Source organism: Cynocephalus volans, chromosome 2 (assembly GCF_027409185.1).
Source record: "Cynocephalus volans isolate mCynVol1 chromosome 2, mCynVol1.pri, whole genome shotgun sequence".
NCBI lineage: Eukaryota > Metazoa > Chordata > Mammalia > Dermoptera > Cynocephalidae > Cynocephalus > Cynocephalus volans.
Genome location: NC_084461.1, coordinates 65,946,873 through 65,970,911, shown reverse-complemented (window position 1 = coordinate 65,970,911; position 24,039 = coordinate 65,946,873). Strand labels below are relative to the sequence as shown.

Below are 24,039 nucleotides of genomic sequence, written 5' to 3'. Positions count from 1 at the left end.
TATCATATTTTCATATCAGCACATATAAATCCCCCTCATTGATTTTTTAAACTTAATAAACTTCATTTTTTAGAGCCGTTTGGGGTTCATAACAAAACTGACAAGTGGAAAGTATAAAGAGTTCACATATATATTTCCCTACTGTGTTGATACAGTGTGGTATCGACATCTGGTACCACACTGGTTCGTTTGCTGTAACTGCTGAACCTGCACCAACATGTTATTATCACCCAAAGTGAATAGTTTATATTAGGGTTCATTCTTGGTACTGTACTTTCTATGGGTTTTGACAAATATATAATAACACTTATCCACATTATAGTACCATGCAGAATAGTTTCACTTCCCTACAGATCCTCTATGCTCTTGACTATCAGCCCATCCAGAGATTCTGGGCTGGCCATCTGATAGGGTCCATGGGTGGTCCTGCTGCTGGAGTCCTTGGACAGGCTGGCCTGGTGGCTGGGTCAGCAGGTGGGTAGGACTGGTGTCTGGTTCAACAGGGCCTGGTGCTGAGGTCCACTGTGGTGGGCATGTTGATTGGGTCCATGGGAGTGGGCCTATGTCCAGGGGGGGCGAACTGGTGCCAGGATCTACTGGGGTGGCCCTTGATTCTGTGTCCACCAGAGCAGGCCTGGAGATGTGGGGACCAGCCTGGAGCTGAAGTGGGCGTGGAGCCTAGGTCTGTGGGAGCTCGCCTGGAGCCTAGGGTCTCAGGGGCTGGCCCTAAGCTTGGGTCTGCAGGGGCAGGCCTGGAGGCTGGAACTATGGGGGCAGTCTTGAGCCTAAATCCACGGTGGCCATCTAGTGCTAGGGTCCACTGGGTGGGCCTGCACCCTGAATCTGCTGGAGCATGGGGCCTGGGGTTGCGGGCCTGGCCTGGCATTGGCATAGGCCTAGGTGCGTGGTCTGCTGGTGGCAGCCTGGAGCCTAGGGCCCTGGAGCCAGCCTGACATGGGGTTTCACTGGGGCGAAACTTGGGCTGGAGTCTATGGCAGAGTTTGGTGCTTACTTCACTTTCCTTCACCCACTTACCCAAGAGAATATCTCTTGGGGGCTTGGAGGTGATGTGATTCAGATAATGTGAAACTGTCCTTCCTACCCTCTTCGGTGAGTCCTTTCTTATTTCTGTGCTACACCCAGGTGCTGTTATCTCTCACCTGGATTCCTTAGCGCTTGTGAAGATATTTTTATGCATGGAGAGTTGTTCAAACTGATGTTTCTGTGAGAGGATGAGCAATGCAAAGTCCCATTCCACCATCTTGCTTACGTCACTCCCGAGATACACACTTTCTTTTGATTAATGTTCGCATGATATAACTTTCTTTACCCCTTTAGTTACATGCCGTTATGTTTAAAATAAGTTTCTTGTAGATGACATATAGCTAGGTCTTGTTTTTTTGATCCACTCTAACAATCTTTTAATTGACGTATTTAGACCACTGATTTTTAAAGCAATCACTGATATAGTGGATTAATATTGACTATATTAGCTACTGTTTTCTATTTGTTATCCTTGTTATTTGTTCTTAATTTTGTCTTCCACACTTTTTCTGAATTTTGGGGTTTTAATAGAGCATGTTATATGATTCTATTGTCTCCCCTTTCTTAGCAAATCAATCATGCTTTTAAAAAATTAATTAATTAATTATTTTTAGTTATTGCCCTAGAGTTTGCAATATAAATTTATAACAAATCCAAGTCCACTTTCAAATAACACTGTACCACTTCATGGGTAGTACAAGTGCCTAAAATAGCAAAATATTCCTAATTCCTCCTTCCTGACCCTTTTATCATTGCTGTCATTCATTTCAATTACACATAAGGATGCATAATCAAATACATTGTTGCTGTTATTATTATTATTTTTTGCAGTAAAGGCAAGCATAGTTTATTTATTAATTGATTTTTTTATTGAAAGATAATTGATTATATATATTTGTGGGGTACAGAATCAAATATCAATACAAGTGTAAAACATGTGGTGATCAAATCAGGATAAGTAGTGTACTCATGTTTACAAAATGTAATCAATCTTTGTGACCCTTAACTAGTTTCTCGCCACCCCCCCCTTCACACCTCTAATAACCACAGTTCTGTTCTCTTTTTTTTTGAAAGTTTAATGTATTATTATGATTCTTTCTTTCTTCTTTTTCCTTCCTTCCTTCCTTCCTTCCTTCCTCCCTTCCTTCCTTCCTTCCTTTTCTTTCTTTTCCCACTTATGAGTGAGAACATGCAGTATATCTCTTCCTGTGCCTGGCTAACCAAAACCAGCATGGTACTGGCATAAAAACAGACACTCAGACAAATAGAACAGAATAGAAAATCCAGAAATCAACCCACATACTTACAGCCAACTGATCTTTGACAAAGGAAGCAAGAACATACATTGGGGAAAAGACTGCCTCTTCGATAAATGGTGCTGGGAAACCTGGAAATCCATGTGCAGAAAATGAAATTAGACCCATACCTCTCACCATATACCAAAATCAACTCAAAATGGATTAAAGACTTCAGGATAAGACCTGAAACTATAAAACTCTTGAAAGAAAACATAGGGGAGACATTTCAATATATAGGACTGGGCAAAGATGTTATGAATATGACCCCAAATGCACAGGCAACAAAAGAAAAAATAAACAAATGAGATTATATCAAACTAAAAAGCTTCCCCACAGCAAAAGAAACAATTAACAGAGTGAAAAGACAACCTACAGAGTGGAAGAAAATATTTGCAAACTATGCGTGTATCTGACAAGGGATTAATATCCAGAATATACAAAGAACTCAAACAACTCAACAGTAAGAAAACAAGTAATCCAATTAAAAAATGCGTAATGAATAAGCATTTCTTATATGAAGATTTACAAATGCCAACAGACACATGAAAAAATGCTCAACATCACTCAGCATCAGGGAAACGCAAATCAAAACCACACTGAGATAACTTCTCACCCCAGTTAGACTGGCTATTATCAAAAAGACAGAGAATAACAAATGCTGGTGAGGATGTGGAGAGAGAGGAACCCTCCTACACTGTTGGTGAGAGTGTAAATTGGTGCAGTCATTACTGAAAACAGTATGGAGTTTCCTCAAACAACTACAGATAGAACTACCATATAACCCCACAACCCCATTGTTGGGTATATACCCAAAGGAATGGAAATCATCGTGTCGAAGGAATACCTGTACCCCCATGTTTACTGCAGCTCTATTTACAATAGCCAAGAGTTGGAATCAACTTAAATGTCCATTGACAAATGACTGGATAAGGAAAATGTGGTATATATACTCAATGGAATACTACTCTGTCAAAAAAGAATGAAATTCTGCCATTTGCAGCCAAATGGATGAACTTAGAGAAAATTATGCTGTTATTATTTTGAACAAACTGCTTACTGATAGGTCAACTAAAAATAAGAAAAATAACATTTTAATTTTACCTTTAAGTATTCTTCTTTGATTCTCTTCTTTTCTTTATGTAGATCCATGTTTCTGGCATAGATTATTTTCCTTCTCTCTGAAAAACTTCTTTTAACATTTCTTGCAAGGCAGAAATTTCTTCAATTTTCGTTTGTCTGAGAAAGTCTTTATTTCTCCTTACTTTTGAAGGAAACCTTCACAGGGTAGAGAATTCTAGGCTGGTGTTTTTTTCTCTCAACACTTTAACTATTTCACTCCACTCTCTTCTTGCCTACATGGTTTCTTTCTTTTTTTTTTTATTACACCGTGTATATTTTATTTATTTTTATTAGCATATTCATTATTATGAATCACAGTTATTCTTTATGCCCCTTACTGACCAATCACTCCCCAACTACCATAACCCCCATTCTCTCCCCATGTCTAGTATCTTTATGTTTGCTCTCTTCTTTTGTTTTTTTCTTTTTTTTTCTCATTTTTTTAAAAAAATTTTATTTTGTCGATATACATTGTAGCTGATTATTGCTCCCCATCACCAAAACCTCCCTCCCTTCTCCCTCCCCCCCTCCCCCCCAACAATGTCCTTTCTGTTTGCTTGTTGTATCAACCTCAAATACTTGTGGTTGTTATATCTTCTCCCCCCCCCCCGGTTTGTGTGTGTGTGTGTGTATGTGTGTGTGTGAATCTATATATTAATTTTTAGCTCCCTCCAATAAGTGAGAACATGTGGTATTTCTCTTTCTGTGCCTGACTTGTTTCACTTAATATAATTCTCTCAAGGTCCATCCATGTTGTTGCAAATGGCAGTATTTCATTCGTTTTTATAGCTGAGTAGTATTCCATTGTGTAGATGTACCACATTTTCCGTATCCACTCATCTGATGATGGGCATTTGGGCTGGTTCCAACTCCTGGCTATTGTAAAGAGTGCTGCGATGAACATTGGGGAACAGGTATACCTTCGACTTGATGATTTCCATTCCTCTGGGTATATTCCCAACAGTGGGATGGCTGGGTCGTATGGTAGATCTATTTGCAATTGTTTAAGGAACCTCCATACCATTTTCCATAGAGGCTGCACCATTTTGCAGTCCCACCAACAATGTATGAGAGTTCCTTTTTCTCCGCAGCCTCGCCAGCATTTATCGTTCATAGTCTTTTGGATTTTAGCCATCCTAACTGGGGTTAGATGGTATCTCAATGTGGTTTTGATTTGCATTTCCCGGATGCTGAGTGATGTTGAGCATTTTTTCATATGTCTGTTGGCCATTTGTATATCTTCCTTAGAGAAATGCCTACTTAGCTCTTTTGCCCATTTTTTAATTGGGTTGCTTGTTTTCTTCTTGTAAAGTTGTTTGAGTTCCTTATATATTCTGGATATTAATCCTTTGTCAGATGTATATTTTGCAAATATTTTCTCCCACTCTGTTGGTTGTCTTTTAACTCTTTTAATTGTTTCTTTTGCTGTGCAGAAGCTTTTTAGTTTGATATAATCCCATTTGTTTATTTTTCCTTTGGTTGCCCGTGCTTTTGGGGTCGTATTCATGAAGTCTGTGCCCAGTCCTATTTCCTGAAGTGTTTCTCCTATGTTTTCTTTAAGAAGTTTTATTGTCTCAGGGTGTATATTTAAATCCATAATCCATTTTGAGTTGATTTTAGTATACGGTGAGAGGTATGGATCTAGTTTCATTCTCCTGCATATCGATATCCAGTTATCCCAGCACCACTTGCTGAAGAGGCAGTCCCTTCGCCACTGAATAGGCTTGGTGCCTTTGTCAAAGATCAGATGGCAGTAAGTGTGTGGGTTGATTTCTGGATTCTCTATTCTATTCCATTGGTCAGTGTGTCTGTTTTTATGCCAGTACCATACTGTTTTGGTTATTATAGCTTTGTAGTATAGCTTAAAGTCAGGTAGTGTTATGCCTCCAGCTTTATTTTTTTTGCTGAGCATTGCTTTGGCTATTCGTGGTCTTTTATTGTTCCATATAAATGTCTGAATAGTTTTTTCCATTTCTGAGAAAAATGTCTTTGGAATTTTGATGGGGATTGCATTGAATTTGTATATCACTTTGGGTAGTATGGACATTTTCACTATGTTGATTCTTCCAATCCAAGAGCATGGAATATCTTTCCATCTTCTTGTATCCTCTCTAATTTCTCTCAGCAGTGGTTTGTAGTTCTCATTATAGAGATTTTTCACCTCCTTGGTTAACTCAATTCCTAAGTATTTTATTTTTTTGGTGGCTATTGTAAATGGGCAGGCTTTCTTGATTTCTCCTTCTGCATGTTCACTATTGGAGAAAAGAAATGCTACTGATTTTTGTGTGTTGATTTTGTATCCTGCTACTGTGCTGAAATCATTTATCAATTCCAACAGTTTTTTTGTAGAGGTTTTAGGCTGTTCGATATATAGGATCATGTCATCTGCAAACAGGGACAGTTTGACTTCATCTTTTCCAATCTGGATGCCCTTTATTTCCTTCTCTTCTCTGATTGCTCTGGCTAGTACTTCCAACACTATGTTGAATAGGAGTGGTGAGAGTGGGCATCCTTGTCTGGTGCCTGTTCTTAAAGGAAAAGCTTTCAGCTTTTCCCCATTCAGGATGATATTGGCAGTGGGTTTGTCATATATGGCTTTAATTATGTTGAGATACTTTCCCTCTATACCTAACTTATAGAGGGTCTTTGTCATGAATGAGTGCTGAACTTTATCAAATGCTTTTTCAGCATCTATAGAGATGATCATATGGTCCTTGTGTTTGAGTTTATTAATATGGTGTATCACATTTATTGATTTGCGTATGTTGAACCAACCTTGCATCCCTGGGATGAATCCCACTTGATCGTGATGAATAATTTTTCGTATGTGTTGCTGTATTCTGTTTGCTAGTATTTTAGTGAGGATTTTTGCATCTATATTCATCAAGGATATCGGCCTGTAGTTTTCTTTTTTGGTTATATCTTTACCTGGTTTTGGTATCAGGATGATGTTTGCTTCATAGAATGAGTTTGGGAGATTTGCGTCCGTTTCAATCTTTTGGAATAGTTTGTAAAGAATCGGTGTCAATTCCTCTTTGAATGTTTGGTAAAATTCTGCTGTGAATCCATCTGGTCCTGGGCTTTTCTTTGTTGGGAGCCTTCTGATAACAGCTTCAATCTCCTTTATTGTTATTGGTCTGTTCAAATTTTCTACGTCTTCACGGTTCAGTTTTGGGAGCTTGTGTGTGTCCAGAAATTTATCCATTTCCTCCAGATTTTCAAATTTGTTGGCATATAGTTGTTTATAGTAGTCTCGAATGATTCCTTGTATTTCAGATGAATCAGTTGTAATATCGCCTTTTTCATTTCTAATTTTGGTTATTTGAGTCTTCTCTCTTCTCTTTTTTGTTAGCCATGCTAATGGTTTGTCAATTTTATTTATCTTTTCAAAAAACCAACTTTTTGATTCGTTGATCTTTTGAATTGTTTTTTGGTTTTCAATTTCATTCAGTTCTGCTCTGATCTTAATGATTTCTTTCCGTCTGCTAACTTTAGGATTGGATTGTTCTTGTTTTTCTAGTTCTTTAAGGTGAAGTGTTAGGTTGTTCACTTGCCATCTTTCCATTCTTCTGAAGTGAGCATTTAATGCAATAAATTTTCCCCTCAATACTGCTTTTGCAGTATCCCACAGGTTTTGGTATGATGTATCATTGTTTTCATTAGTTTCAATAAACTTTTTGATTTCCTGCTTGATTTCTTCTTGGACCCATATGTCATTAAGTAGAATGCTGTTTAATTTCCATGTGTTTGTATAGTTTCCAGAGTTTTGTTTGTTATTAATTTCTAGTTTTAATCCATTGTGGTCTGAGAAGATACATGGGATAATTCCAATTTTTTTGAATTTATTGAGACTTGATTTGTGACCTAATATGTGATCTATCCTGGAGAATGATCCATGTGCTGATGAGAAGAATGAATATTCTGAGGTTGTTGGGTGGAATGTTCTGTAGATATCTGCCAATTCCAAATGGTCTAGAGTCTTGTTTAGATCTTGTGTTTCTCTACTGATTCTTTGCCTAGATGATCTGTCTAATATTGACAGTGGAGTGTTCAGGTCCCCTGCTATTATGGTATTAGTGTCTATTTCCTTCTTTAGGTCTAATAGAGTTTGTTTTATAAATCTGGCTGCTCCAACATTGGGTGCATACATATTTATGATTGTTATGTCTTCTTGATGGATCAGTCCTTTTATCATTAAGTAGTGTCCCTCATTGTCTCTTTTTATGGTTTTTAGTTTAAAGTCTATTTTGTCAGATATAAGAATAGCCACTCCAGCTCGTTTTTCTTTTCTGTTTGCATGGTAAATCTTTTTCCATCCTTTCACTCTTAGTCTGTGTGAATCTTTATGGATGAGGTGGGTCTCTTGTAGGCAGCATATAGTTGGGTCCTGCTTTTTGATCCAGTCAGCCAGTCTGTGTCTTTTAATTGGGGAATTTAAGCCTTTAACATTAAGAGTTGTTATTGAAAGGTGTTGATTTATTCCTAGCATTTTATTGGTTGTTTGGTTGTCTTAGGTGTCTTTTGTTCCTTGCTTTCTGATTTACTGTTTGGTTTCTTTGTTTGTTGGTTCCTTAGGTTGTAGATAGTGTTTTTGTAAGCTTGTTTTCTCTTCATGAATGCCATTTTTATTGTACTAGCGGGTTTAGATTTTTCTTAGGTTTTTATGGCAGTGGTAGTTATTTTTCAGGAACCAAACCCAGTACTCCCTTGAGGATTTCTTGTAAGGGTGGTCGTGTGGTAGTGAACTCCCGCAGTTTTTGTTTGTCTGAGAAATATACTATTTGCCCCTCATTTCGGAAGGATAGCCTTGCAGGGTAGAGTATTCTTGGCTGGCAATCTTTGTCTTTTAGTATTTTGAAAATATCATCCCATTCCTTTCTAGCTTTTAGGGTTTGTGATGAAAAGTCTGATGTTAACCTGATTGGGGCTCCCTTATAGGTGATTTGACGCTTCTCTCTTGCAGCTTTTAAGATTCTCTCTTTGTCTCTGAGTTTTGCCAATTTGACTATGACATGTCTTGGAGAAGGCCTTTTTGGGTTGAATACGTTTGGAGATCGTTGAGCTTCCTGGATCTGAAGATCTGTGATTTTTCCTATACCTGGGAAGTTTTCTGCCACTATTTTGTTGAATATGTTTTCAATGGAATCTCCATTTTCCTCCCCTTCTGGAATACCCATGACTCGGATATTTGAGCGCTTGAGGTTGTCTGATATCTCTCTTAGATTTTCTTCCATGTCCTAGATTCTTTTTTCTTTCTTTTTGTCTGCTTGTGTTATTTCAAACAGCCCATCTTCAAGTTCAGAGGTTCTCTCTTCAACTTCGACAAGCCTGCTGGTTAAACTCTCCGTTGTGTTTTTTATTTCGCTGAATAACTTCTTCAGTTCAGCAAGTTCTGCTACATTTTTTTTCAGGACATGATTTCCTTGTATATTTCCTCTTTCAGATCCTGTATACTTTTCCTCATTTCATCATGATGTCTAGCTGAGTTTTCTTGTATCTCATTCAGTTTCCTTAGAATTATCACTCGAAATTCCTTGCCAGTTATTTCAAGGGCTTCTTGTTCTATAGGATCTAGAGTATGAGATTTATTAACTTTTGGTGGTGTACTTTCTTGATTTTTTGTATTTCTGGTGTCTTTTTTTTGGTGTTTATTCATTGTGGCAGGGGGTTTCACAGTCCACCGGTTTGAGACTAATGACTAACTAGGATGTTGCTGTGGTTGCCAATTTGGTATGGCTCCCGCCGTGACTGCTCAGTTGGCCTCTAGTGTCTTGTGTGTGTGGTTGCCTCGGGTCTTGGGCTTCTCCGGGGATCCACCTTTCTGGTCAGCTTGTACTCTGCTGGGCTGGTGGATCACGTACCACAGGGTGTGTGATCTCTGTTGAGCTTTCACTTTCTGTACAGGACTTCTCCCCGTCCGTGTGCTCTGGCCCAGGCTGTTAGATCGTGCAGTGGCGACCCCACCGGGTGTGTGGTTTCTGTCGAGTCTCTGCCTCCCTGGCCGCACGTCTCCCCCCTCTGTGCACACTGTGCTGGGCTGGGGTGTGTCTTCTGCACCCCTCGTCTATCAGCTGGGCCTTCAAGACCCTGCTCAGCACCGCCTCACCCAGGAAGTCTACCAGGTTTCTGCTAGGCACAGACGACCGGTCTCTCTGGGTGCCTTTGTAGCACTGTGTAGATCTTTCTCGGGTCTTGTTCACCTTTGTATCCCCCCGGTATAAACCGAGTCTAGTGCCCGCCTGCAGCCTGCTCTCCGGCAGGTTCAAGCGGACCTGGGAACTCTCCTACCACACTATTCCCAACCAGAAATTCGTTAGGCTTTTTTCCAAACTGGTGGTCGCAGAGATGGTATCTGCCTCCCAGTAACAGGAAGTTTACCGGGCCGGAGTCTAGGGTGTGGTGGAGTGACAGTCGGCCCGCCCGTACTTCCTAGCCCTCCCAACACTGGTCGGGACGCCCCACACCCCCAGCCCCGCCAGAGAACCGCGGAGGGAGTGGGAGAGGAGGCCGGCCCGCAGGGTCCGGAAAGCCCCGCGCCAGGCCAAGCAAATGGGCTCAGTGATGGCCGAGCAGCGCTGAGCTGCACGCACCTGGGAAAATGGAGGCAGCACCGGGGCAGTGAGTGGCCTGGTGGTGCAGGCGGGAGCCGCGTGGGCATCCATCCCCCGAACAGAGCTGTGCCAGGGATCACTCACAGTGCTGTGCCAGGTCGGGCGCTCGCTCTGTCTCTGGTTTGTTGCCTTCCGTGTTCTCGGCGCTGCCGCCTCGGGCTGTTCAGTCGCGGCGCCGCTTGGGCGCTCCCAGGAATCTTCTTTAATGCCGGCCTGAAACCTCGAATCCTAAATAGGGCAGCTGGCCGCCTTCAGTGCGGCCCCAGCCTCCGGGATCCTGGCTGCATCCACAGCAGCCCTGGCACCGTGTTCCCTGTTTCAAGACTCGCTTTTGCAGCTAAGAATCAGTTCTTTTCCTGCTCCACACTTCAAAGCTGTTGCCTGTAAATGAGGCAGCCTCTCCTGCCGGGGGCAAAGTGGCGTTGAGCCCCCACGACCGGCCAGCAGCAGCAGTCCTCCCTTAAGAGATGGCCAGAGGAAGGTCCACAAGTTTCCCGGCTGCCTGAGGCCCAGTGGCCACCTTTTCCACCTCAGCTACTCTGCGCCAGCCGCGCAGCCGCCACCATCTTGACTTTTTGCCTACATGGTTTCTGAGGTGAAGTTAGATGTAATTCTTATCTTTGCCCCTCTATAGGTTAAAGAGTTTTTTTCCTCCGGCTTCTTTCAGGAGTTTTTATTTATCTTTGGTTTTCTGTAGTTTAAATATGATATGCGGGGCTGGCTCGTGGCTCACTTGGCAGAGTGCAGTGCTGATAACACCAAGGCCAAGGGTTCAGATCCCTATATAGGGATGGCCGGTTAGCTCACTTGGGAGAGCATGGTGCTGACAACACCAAGTCAAGGGTTAAGATCCCCTTACTGGTCATCTTTAAAAAACATTAAAAATAAATAAACAAACAAATAGATAAATAAATATGATATGCCTAAGTGTAGTTTTTGTTTGGCATTTATCCTGCTTAGTGTTTATCCTGCTTGAGCTTCCTGGATCTGTGGTTTGGTGTCTGACATTATTTTGGGAGAAATTCTCAGTTATTATTGCTCCTGTTCCTTTCTCTCTTTTGTCTTCTTCTAGTATTTCCAATATAGTATGTTGTAGCTTTTGTAGTTGTCCTACAGTTCTTTTATATTCTCTTTTGTTTTTATTTTTGTTTTTTTCCCCAGTCTTCCTTCTCTTTGCTTTTCAGCTTTGGAGATTTCTGTTGTCATATCCTAAAGCTCAAAGATTCTTTGCTCACTTGTGCCCAGTCTACTAAGGAGACTATCAAAGGCATTCTTCATTTCTGTTACTGTGTTTTTGATCTCTATCATTCTTTGTAATGCTATATCAGCATTTCCATCATTCTGCTCACATTATCCACCTATTCTTGCATGTTATCTACTTTTTCCTTTATAGTCCTTAGCATAGTAATCATAATTTTAAAAAAAATTCCTGGTCTGATATTTCCAACTTTCCTGCCATATCAGACTCTGGTTTTGATGCTTGTTTATTGTGGTCTCTTCAGACTGTGTGTTTTGCCTTTTAGTACTTGTAATTTTTTGTTGAAAAGTGTCCTGGTATACTAGTTGAAAGGAATTTCAGTAAATAGTCCTTAGTAATGTAGTGGTGAGGTGTGGGAGGAGGGGAAGTGTTTATAGTCCTGTGATTAGGTCTCAGTTTTTTCATGAGCCTGTGCCCCTAGTCTAAGAACTTCATTTCAGTTTTTTTTCTTTCCTTTGGTGGGACAGGATGACTAGACTAGGCTAGAGCTAGGTATTTCCTTGCCCCAAACAGGTTTGGCTTAAAAAAAAAAAAAAAAAAACCAGCAGGGTAGGCTCTGACAAATGGTCACTCCTGAGGGCAGACCTTGTTAAGAACAAAATGGGTTCTTTTGTCTTCTCACTGTAGGAAGCACGAGGGGATTTTTCTCCAATATCTACTGTGAGAACCAGGTCAGGCTTCTAGAAGTAAAACTCTCAAAAGTGTAAGCTCTCCTCTCCACCATGACCGGATATCCCTGGAGTTTTTAACTCTCAGACCTGTCCATTCCTAGCCTCTAGCAGTTTGTCAACTGCAGTTCAGTTTCTCCTATCCCAGCATTGGTTCCTGCTCAGGGGTTTCTGCTCTGGGAAGTTGTGATTTTCTGTATTCTCTGTCTCTCTAGCTTTTGGTGTAGCAGTTTGCTCTATGAGCTCTCCTCTGTGATAGACCTAAAAAAAGTTGTTGATTTTTCAGTTTGTTCAGTCTCAGTCTATTCTTCTTAGGGCAGAATGGCAACTTCTTTTTTTAAAAAAAATGATTGTCCAAGAATGGCAACTTCTAAGCTCCTTACATGCTGGGTTAGAAACCAGAAGCCTGTTTATTTATTTATTTATTTATTTTCCAAAATCTAAGATTTAATCAAGGTTCACATATTACAATGGTTTTTATGTCTTTTTAATGTCTTTTATTCTAAACTAGTTCCGCTGCCCATATACACCCATAACATAGAATTTTTTGAAGAGTCCAGGTCTATGTGTTATTTCTTAGTTTAAAAAATTGAAATTTTGACAAAAGAGCACTAAAAAATGAAGTGTTACCTTTTTCTGTTCACAATGCCTGAGAAAAAGCCTAACTATTGGGCCTAAGTTCATTATACTGGCATTATGACTCATTTTATACCAAAAAATGTTTATTTAAAAAGGGAAATACTGTAATGTGCTCATGATAGCAAATAAGAAAGGATTTAAAACTAGCATGAACACGCAGGGCATTAAAACTTGATTAACTTTTTCATGAGTCTGCTAGAATATCCAAGATAATGTCACATCATTTTTAAACTGGAGAACCCTAGAGGCAGGTTTAGTAGCTAAATTCCTTGCATTACCAATGGGGAAACTGATTTTCAAGAGTTTGTGATTCACCAAGGTTGCACTGCAGTTAACTGTCGAGATGGGAGTAGAAATAAGGTGTCTTGACTTCCAATGTCTTTGTGTTCCTGATTTTTTGTCTTGTTCTCTCCCATAACCTTCCATCCCTTTAGTTTTCTTCTTTCTCCATTTCCTCCTTCCCTTCCTTTTCCTTATTCTTTCTATTCAGCAAACAACAGACTTAAAAAAAAAAAAACCATTTATTTTGACAATTTGTTGTCTCAAGTTACGTCTGTTAATATTGCCTCTCTCTTACATGGCTGTTGTGTATGTTATTGTCTTGTTGGGTTTGGCCTTTAGCCTTCATAGTAAGGATGTAAGCTGTTTATTCACCACCCTTATGACAGTGGAGCATTCTGACATTGTCTGCAAACTTACTTTACTAATGAAGTATGTACTTTCAAATGTTTTCTTGCTGCTCTTTAGCTTCATCTTCTTTTAGATTGAAGAACTCCCGTAAGCATTTCTTGTAAAGCAGATCTAGCGCTGATGAATTCCCTTAGCTTTTGTTTGTCTGGGAAAGACTTTATTTCTCCTTCATAATTGAAGACTAGTTTTGCTGGATACAGTAATCATGGCTGACAGTCTTTTTCCTTCAGCACCCTGAATATATCATCCCATTTTCTTCTGGCCTGTAGTGTTTCTACTGAGAAATCTGCTGAGGGATGTAGAGGGGCTCCATTGAATGTTATGTGTTTCTCTTCTCCTGCTGCTTTCAGTATTCTTGTTTTTTTTTTTTTTTTGGTTTTTGGTTTTTGATAATTTGATTATGATGTGCCTAGGGGGGTTCCTCCTTGGATTGAATTTGATTGGCGACTTCTGAGCTTCCTGTATCTGGAAGCTGCAACCTTTCTCCACACTTGGGAAATTTTCAGCCATTATTTTTCTGAATATGCTTTCTGCATCTCTTCCTTTTCCCTCTCCTTTGGGTAGCCCAATTATGCAGAGGCTATTTTGCTTGAGGAAGTCCCATATTTGCTGCATTTCTGTTTCATTTTTTCTTGCTCCTCTGACTTGATAATTTTATATGTTCTATCTTTGAGCTCACCAATTCTTTCCTCTGTTTAAATCTGCTGGAATGTTCTGTCAAGTTTTTCAGTTCAGGTAATGAATTATTTATTTTTGCAATTTCTTTTTTTTTTTTTAATTGATTCAGTTCCTTTGTCAAGTTTCTCATTCTGCTCTTGGACTGTTTTCCAGATATCATTTAATTTTCGATCTGTATTTTCTTGTGACTCCCTGAACATCCTTAAGAGGGCTGATCTGAATTCTCTGTCAGACATTTCATAAATCTACTGTTCCTCTGGGTCCATTGCTGGTTTTTCATTTGTTTCCTTTGATGGTGTCATATTTCTTTGTTCTTTTTTGATCTTTGTGTCTTTACGTTGATGCCTGAGCATTTGAGGAGACTGTTACCTCTTCTAGGTTTTATAGGTGTTCTTTGGTGGTGTTAAACCTTTACTGGTTAATATTAGAACTTTGTCTATGGTCTGTGATTGATTCCAAAATTTCAGTAACTTCCTGTGAGGACCAGCACTTGAGCTCAGCACTTGTGATAAATCGCTGCTAATTTGCTGCTGATTCTCTGGAGAAGGCTTTTTGTGCGGACGGATTTTAATTGTTGGCCTTTTAATCACTTCTGGGTCTTGCTAGGTCAGGTATACCTGGGCTGTGTAGAAATTCTGGCCCGGGACTGAGTCTTTCCAGTAAACTGAGTTCCCTGCAGTTCCATCTCCCTGACTGTCTCCACTGAGGGGCCTGTGCTGATCAGAAGGCAGATCAGCTGCCCACTCTGCACCCTAACGTTCTCCTGGTGGGCCAGCCTCCCTCCCACATTCCAAACATTTCCCATGGGGTGGGCCATGTGTGGGTCCCTCACTGTGATTCACTGGCCTTTGGGTGGTTCTTATCTTTGGGTGGTGGGCTGCAGTCCCTCATTTCTATGTGGGCCCACAGGAACCCTGTCAGTGGCCTAGGGCCTGGTATGATGCACTTGAGGCCCCCTTCTCCCCTGCAAACTCTAAGCAATTTCACACAAAGGGCTCAGCTGTGGCTTTTGATGGCTCCTGCTCTGGGTTTTTCAGCTTCTTTCCACCTCTCGCAGGGCCAGCTCTGAAGTGGCAGGGGCTTTAAACAGTCAGAGTGGTATCTTCTTCCTCTTCTTGTGGCTTCTCCCGTCTTCACAAATTCCACGGGTCTCTCTTCCTCTTCCCCTGAGCTCTAGCTGTGCCACGTTGGTGGTCTTTGCTTTTTAATAGTTGTATATTGGTCAACTGTGGGGAAGAGTAATGCTGGGGACCATCTATTCTGTCATCTTGATGACATCACCCTTACAAAAGAGCTTTTTATAAGGAAAACATCACTTTGTTACCCTCTTCTGCCAGTGTTTCTCAATAATGGTGTTTTGGACATTTTGGGCTAGATAGTTCTTTTTTCTTGGGGGCTGTCTTGTGCATTGTAGGATGTTCAGTAGCATTGATGGATTCTACCCATTAAGTTCCAGTAGCACCCCATTTGCATCAACAAAAATGTCTCCAAACATTGCCAAATGTCCCCACAATTGAGACCCACTCCCAGTGATTCTTATTTTAGCAGTGGCTCTTTTATTTATTAGCTTTTCTTTTACTTCAATAGATTATAGATCAATATGAATTCAAAATTTTATGTAGTTGTAATCACAGCAAAGATATTTCTATTCTATTATGTTCACTTAAAATTTTGTAGTAAGTATTCTCACTACTGTCATTTGACATGGACATCTGTTATTTTTGTCTACCTAGCATTACTGCTTCCCTTCCAGTTGATACCAAACCCAAGTCCAGCTGCTGGCCACCGAACAGAAACAAATGACTCGAAAGTTAAATGTTGGTGGAAAGGGAAGGAAGCTTTATTCAGGAAAACCAGATGGCAGTCTAAACCATCTCATACTCTCAGGTTAACCAAGGGTTTTTATGGGCTGAGAAGTGAGAAGTGAAAAAGTAGGAGGGAGAGGGACATATAAGGGCCCAGGTGCAAAATCTCATCAAGGTTCCATCTGGTTTCTGTTCTCATCCTTGACGTTATCATAGGGTCCTGCAGGATTTTGATTTGTTTGGGGATGGAATCGGCATAGCTTTATTGATGTCTTTCTTGTTTTCTCAGGGTCTAGATAGTACATGCCTCATAGCAAGTTTGCAGCTCCAGGTTATCTGGAAAACAGCTCTATGCTTATGTAAATAATATTATCCTGCCCCATAACCAAGGTTCAAAATATCATATACCAGGGGAAGAGTGAATTCAGAAAAATGCATGTTAAGTTAGCTTTCATGCTTATCTTATATTCTGCTAGACAAGCGAACTACTGTTTATGAGGATTCACCAGTTTGCCTTGCAAACTTCCTCCAAGGCTGAGGCCCACTCCAGCCCTAGGGGAAAAGGATCAAATATGATCAAATACAGGGGACCCTGCTGTTATCCCTTTGTCCATTGTGGAACTGTGTCTTCTTTACTCTAATCATTTAAGTCTAGTGTACTTTCCTCTGTCAAAGGTAAGGACAAGTAACCAGTCATAATAATCTGTCTGCACAGCCTCAATGATTAGTTTGAGTGGTATGCACATGACTCAACATGTGCCAATCAGAGCCTTTTCCTAGGAAATGCTAGAAGAAAGCCTCTACTTCATTTGGGTTGCTAAACTGTGATATTATAACGTTTAAACTCCCTGCATCTGTATCTCCAACTTGTCTTCAGTTCAAGAAAATGAAGCCAACATAGCAGAAGGCAGATCTGAGAGATGGAAAGAAAATCCTGGTGGTATCCCTAGATCCATTAATCTTTGAGGGCAGTGCAACCCTTGTCTCTTACAGTTATGAAAGCCAATAAATCTCTTCCTCCACACCCTTTTATTCACTTATTTTTTGCTAAGTTCGTTTGAGGAATTTTTCACTTGTTACAAAAAGAGTCCCAATTAATAAAATAGTAGTTGTGTTTACAATATTTAATGACTCATGTTTCCTCAAGCTGTAGTGCCATGATTTCCTTAACTGTTCTGCTAACACTGAACTTTAAGGTGATTTGAAATATTTTTTCATCATAAAAGCAGTGTTCTTTTTCAGTGCCTTTTGAATGACTTTAATTTTCCATTAGTTTCCTCAAACATGTGACTTTGGTTTGAATTCTGAACTACAAGATCTAAAATGGAATGATTTACCACCTAATTTAAGGCCATTCAGTTTTGCTTTATCCCCTTTTGCTTTTATACTTCCATTATAATCCTCCCATCTGTGATTATACCAACTGTTGTGGCAGTGTCTGCTCCAGCTGCATAGGCATATTTGAATACATTAGTGTGCTATGTCAGTGGTTTAGGAAATTTTTATGGTATCACGAAGATTTATTTCTAACTCTTGTAGGACCTGCTTTATGATTTTTTTAAACTATTAGCCTCAGAAATAATATTGTTCAATCTTAAGCCTTCAGATATGTACATTCACTTAAGATATAGGATTACTCTATATCCTAATGTCTGTGAAAAAAATGCCCTGGTGCTTCATTATTATAAAGTCTATATGTACCTCATTTACCCATATAAATTAACCTCTCCATATTTTAAGGCCTAGCTCAAATGTTACTGCCTTTTGTGTTCTTTTTTTTTTTAGCCAATCAATTTTAATCAAGTTAATGTTAAGCAGTGTCTTTGTTTTCTGTTGTTTATAAATGAATACCTGTAACTGGGTAATATATAATGAAAAAAATTAATTTTTACAGTTCTGGAGGCTGGGAAGTTCAAGGTTGAGGAGCTGTACCTTGTGAGGGCCTTCTTGCTGGTGGAAAATTTCCACAGAGTCCTGAGGTTGTGCAGGTCATCACATGGTGAGGGGTCTCAGTGAGCTAGCCCACGTCCCTCTTCCTTTTCTTTTAAAGCCACAAGTCCACTCCCAAGATAACCTATTACTCTATTAACCCATTCACCTATGAATGGACTAATCTATTTATTGTTAGATTATGAATAGATTATCATAATAATTACCTTTTCAAGGATTCACCTTTCAAATACCATAATTCCACCCTCTTATATATTGTTACATTGGGGATTAAGTTTCAACATAAATTTTAGAGGGGTGAGTGGAAAAAACAAACTCAGTTTAGTTTCTCCTGCTATACTCTCACAATATGCTTATCAGATGCTGATAGTCCCCCCCCCCCCACCAAACAATTAACCAATTCTGCAGTGGATATCAGCTGAGTGCCCTCTAATTCAGTTCTGGAGATAGTATCAGATCCCACAGTTTGAGGGCTCAGTCCCCAAGACTGTCCCCTACTTCAAATGCCTGTCACAAGCCCAGATCTCTGAAACTTCTGACCCACCAGTGATAACCAGTGTAATCAGTGTTCCCACAACTCCCCCCCTCCTTGGGTTCCATTGGTTTGCTAGAGCAATTAAGTAAGTGTTTCCCTGAGTTCTGTGAGCTGCTCTGCTCACAGAATTCAGAGAAACACTTACTTAATCTTGCCATTTTATTATAAAGGATAAAACAAAGGATACAGATGTAGAGATGCATAGTGTGAGGTATGGGGGAAGGAATGTGGAGCTTCCATGCCCTCCCCAAGTGCATCACCCTTCAGGAACTTCCACGTGTTCAGCTATCTGGAAGATCTCGAGCCCTCCGCTCTTGGGTTTTTATGGAAGCTTCATTACGTAGTCATGATTGAAGCATGAACAACCATGTAGAAATGTAATTGGACAAAAAAATGGTATGACCTAACACTAACAGAGTGGGTGGGGAAACTCAGTAAGGACTGCTTGCTCTTCTCAGGTGCTCTGTGCAGCATTCCTTCCTCCTGGGTATGGGGCAGGACCCCTTCTGGAATGGGGGTCTTCTGAACTACAATCTGATAATTCCTTTATGGATAGCTCCAAGACAGAAAGGTGGAGGAAGGATAGAACAAGCCAGGAACTGTGGATGAAAACCAAAATATACAAGCGTATTTCAATAAGTTAATGGAAAGATTCATATTAACTTTTAGTTCTATTTTTCTATGAACTTTTTGAAGTACCCTTGTACATATCATCATATCACAAAGGGACAAACATTCAAACTATAGCAAGCAGTAAAGGAGCAATTACATGAAAAGTCCCATATTTTACATGTTTAAGCTGTTTTTTTATTGTCTTTACTTGTAAAGTTTTGAAGGTGGGACCCACTCCTGAATCTTATTTCTAGTGGTGCAATAAGGTACATATTGTTTGGGTGTGCCACTCATGGTGCATTTATGGTTTGTCCAAGTGAACTTATGACCAGTAAGTGGTTCTGTTGATGGAGGATCATCAGTCATACAATGAAGCCAACAACGCCATTTGGGGGACACCATGTTTCCATCCACAGCCCAGAATATATTTTTGCCATTCATTTCAGTGGTATATATAACCCATCAGTGACAGCCAAAAAACTGCTTGCTTTCCTCATAATATTTGTTTTCATATTTGTCTTCCCCCCACTAATGTGCCAACCCTCACATCATTTGCTCCGAGAAAACTTGTAGAATAGCTGCAGAGGCTGCCGTGGCCTCTAACATGTCCCAGCCCATGCCTCAGGACCTGTGGGAATTCCATCTTGTCCCATGAGATGTGATTTTTCTTATCACTTTGTTCACAGTTTGTTTTCACCTCTCTCACTGCACTTAGTAATCTCCCTCATGTCCATGAGAGGTGATGCCATTAGGGGGGTGGTGTCACTTTCGGGTCCTATAATAGTCATGGACTTGTTGTTTCTCAGAGAATCGTAAGTAGCAATATCCTACAAAATATACTACCATTAAGTTACTTATGGAAGCATAGTTAGTAATAGCAAAAGATTAGAAGCAAACCAAAGATTTGTCACTAAGGGAACATTTAAATGAATTAGGACATAGCCGCAAAATAGAATACTCTGCAGCTGTAAAAATGAATAAATAAATTTTATATTTATTGGTATGGTACAATCTCCAAGATATATTATTAAGTATGTCAAGAGGTGGTATAGTGGACTAATTAAAAGCGTGGACACTGGAGGTTGACTCTGTAGTTTCAAAGACCAGCTCCACTACTCGTTAGCTGTCTCAACTTTGGACATGTTTTTCAAGCTCAGTTCCTCAATTATTTTACCTGTGAAATGAGGATGTTAACAGTAAGTACCTCACATACAAAGCACTCAGAAGAATGACTCACACATAGTAAAATAATTGCACTATAACAATGGGATGTGAGTGAATGATTTTTGAATCACGTAATATAATTCATAAAAATCAATGCCTTTTCAATGTATCACCATTAAATATTTTCACCATTACTGCCTCCTGTTGTAGTATTGTACATATTCATGTACAGGACCATCTCTTCTATTACTATCCTCTATCATTATAATCTTTTTGAGGACAAAACCCATTTTCCTTAAGTCTGTGCCCTTCATGATCTCTGGCACATGCCATGTACAAGGCAAGTTCCATATGCATTTGTTGACTTAATTAATAAAACATTCAGATTCCTGTCTTAGTTATTAGAGATCATATAATTGTTTCTTCACAATTCTAATTTAAATCTTTTAAAAAACAGGAGTAGTTTTATTCCTTATTATAAATTCAAATGAATACTTACAAAATACTTGTGAAATTTGAACCTCATGTTTTCACTAATCGTGTAACATTAAATTTTATTAAAAAGCATAAGAATAATAATTTCCTAATTATAAAGGCACTAAAACATTTATATAGAATGTACTGTTTTACAAATACTTGTTTATTGTTTCTAGGCTAGATTTAGGCTGAGAGGCTTTCTCATCCCAATTCTCAACCATGGGACACCTCAATCAGGAATATGTTTTCTTAAAATTCAATCAATTTATGTAGTTTAGTTTTAATCAGTCTGGAATTTATTTTTGGCATTGTGTGAGTTAAACATTATGGTAGGCTGAATAGTGGCACCCTATTTAAATATCTCTAAATCCTAATCACCCCCTCCCCCAGGAGCCAAGGAATACAAGGAATTCAGCTCTATACAGTAGAAAAGAAAAGGAAGGACTTTTCCCCGAGAGCCTCCGGAAGGAGTGGGCCTGCCCATACCTTAGACTGTGTACCTTAATTTAGAACATGTGGACTCCAGGACTGTAGGATAATTAATTTATGTTATTTTAGGCCACTAAGTGTGAAGTAATTTGTTACAGCAGTCATAGGAAACTAGTACAGAGATCCAACATTATTTTTTGCTGCAGAGTTAACTAATTGTTCCAGTACCATTTATTGGATAATACATTATTTCCTAACTGATCTCAAATATTAACTTTATCATAATATCAATACCCACATATAGCTGTCTGTTTCTATTCTATGCTACTAATATATAAAAAATCTGCTCTGACCAGGTCAACTAAATTATAGTGTCTTGGGAGATCTGGGGTAAGTCAGTAGTCATATCTACTGTCCTGGAAAACATTACCATAAGACCATTTTTATTTAGAAGCAGACTTAATGGCACCAGAAAGCCGTAAAATAACCTAGAATGCTTCTTGTAACCCTTATGTAACCTAGCAACAATCCCAAATCTATATGTCATGTACAACCAATAGAAAACCTTATAAAGTGTTTAGGCAGGGCTGTCCTTCTCTGTCTCTCTCCTTTGACCCTTCCTCCTTATGACTATGAAATGCTAAGATCTGTTGGCCCTCTTCCGAATGCATTTCTCAGGGCTACCTGACTATGCGTTTCCCTGGTTACAATTGTCATATTGGCTCAACAAATCCTTGCTATATGTATTTAGCCTCAGTTTATTTTTCAGTCAACTCTACCAATCAATTTATTTACTCTTGAATCAAGACCAAACTTTTAATTTGTAGTGTCCCTGGTTTATTGTTAAATTGACACCTATTGTTATGAGGGTTTAGATGAACAGAAATCAAAATCAGAAAATTCAGTAAAGGTTTTGTTAAATGTTAGAAAAAATATCTTTTTTTGAAAGAAATACAGCTTATTAAACAATGATCTGGAGACACTGCATATGCTGGTAAGAAAGAAAAATATGGTTTTGGCTTGGTAATAGGCATCAGGGAGTAATCCTTTAGTTCTAATAGAGCTAATGTTTCTTCTGGTTGGAAGCATGACTTTTCTTCTCCCTCAGAAAACTTCATGGTTATATAAAAGATTTTTGAATCCTGGAGAGATGAGAACACTAGACCTCAGCCTACGAAGTTACTATTTTTATCTTGCTGTAAGAATACACAGTCTTGGAATTTTAAGGCAGTAAGGGACCCCAAGTCTCTTCTTGTCGAGCTCCTCGCTTTTTTCTAGTGATGAAAGTTTTATCTGTTTTTCCAAGGAATATATTCTTTTCATCTTATACATTATATTCCAGAGAAGAGAAAAAAAGTTACTCAGTAACTGTTTTTGTGAGGAATATATGAGGGTACTTCAAAAATTTCATGGGTTCATATAATCTTTCAATTCTACTTTTCCACAACCTTTTTGAAGTACTCTCCTATAACCTTAATACATACACAGCTCGAGGACAATACAAAAAAAGCATTGAAAGTCAATCTCCTGCATGAATCTGCATGAAAAAATAAAAATGTTACCAAATAAAATATTACCAGATAAACTCAAGCAGTTAATTAAAAATGACAGACTCAAGAATAAAGAAACTTTCAAATCTATCAGAAAAACAAACTATTCAATGTAAAATTGGGTAAATATGAAATTCCCAGAAAATAACATGCAAATGGAATAGGGATGCTCAGATTCACTATGTCCATGGAAATGAAAATTAGTTACAATAAAAATGATATGCATATCTATCATATTGATGAAAATGAGATAGTTTTAGAAAACCAGGCATTGATAAGAATGTAAGGAAAGATCTCACTCACTGCTGTGGAAGTGCAAACTGCTAAAATTATGCTGGAGAACAATTTAGAATATCTGGTAAAGTGGCACTTACTCTAAAACCAAGAAATTCTATACTTAGCTAAATACTTATACTTAGCCAGAGATTCTTTAGGATATGTATATATCAATGCCCTCATTTTACAGTTAAAGTAACCAAAGCCTAGTTTCTTTTACCATTAAACGAATTAGTATATTTAAATCACTTAGAATAGTGTCTCGTATATATTTAAGCATTATATAACACATCGTTCTCTATGCTTATCATCATCATCATCATTATTATCATCATGATGAATACTCAGGGGTAGGTGAAATTTCATAAATGAATCAATATCATCAATACTGACAAACAACATGTTTTAGGTGCTCTATCGTTCCATCTCCGGAGAGTTATTCTAACAGAGGAATTAAAAACTCACTGAGCTCTGACAAGAGTACGAAGTTTGGAGGATATTCCCTCCTCTCCTAAGCAGGGCCGCTGTGGTGTGTGTTTCCACAGCAGCAGTGTGGCCTTTTGAGGAGTCGAGGACCATAATCTGATCCTTGAACATGCCCCTCCCCTCTCCCAGAGGTGGCCTGGCCCCCAGGTTCACATTGCCCCAGGGCTACCTTGGTAGTCTCTTGACAGTTTCGGTTCCAGGCTTCCAGGGCTCTAGGTTATTTATTTATTTATTTATTTATTATTTATTTATTTAATTTTAATTTATCAATGTATAATTTAGTTGATTTTCTTATCCCTTTACAAATTTCTCCTTTTCCTCCCTCGGTCTCCCATCAGCATCATATCTGTTCCCTTGTCTTAACAAATTCAAGAATTATGATTATTGTGTCTTCTTCCCCTGGCCCCTGTTTATTTGTTTGTTTGTTTGTTTTTATTAGCTCCCATAAATAAGTAAGAACATGCGGTATTTCTCTTTCTGTGCCTGGCTTATTTCACTTAATATAATTTTCTCTAAGTCCATCCATGTTGCTGCAAATGGTAGTATTTCATGTTTTTTTCAATAGCAGAGTAGTATTCCATTGTGTAGATATACCACATTTTCCTTATCCACTCATCTGATGATGGCATTTAGGCTGGTTCCAACTCTTGGTTATTGTAAATAGTGCTGCAGTAAACATGGGAGTACACGTATCCCTGCAACATGATGATTTCCATTCCTCTGGGTATATTCCCAGCAGTGGAATAGCTG

The 24,039-nt window shown here is 39.2% G+C and overlaps 1 pseudogene; it reads right to left on the bottom strand.

The window, feature by feature from the left end:
- Nucleotides 1–19,111: 19,111 nt before the first annotated feature.
- Nucleotides 19,112–19,550, bottom strand: LOC134371121 (NADH dehydrogenase [ubiquinone] 1 alpha subcomplex subunit 12-like; annotated as a pseudogene).
- Between the last annotated feature and the right edge of the window lie 4,489 nt (nt 19,551–24,039).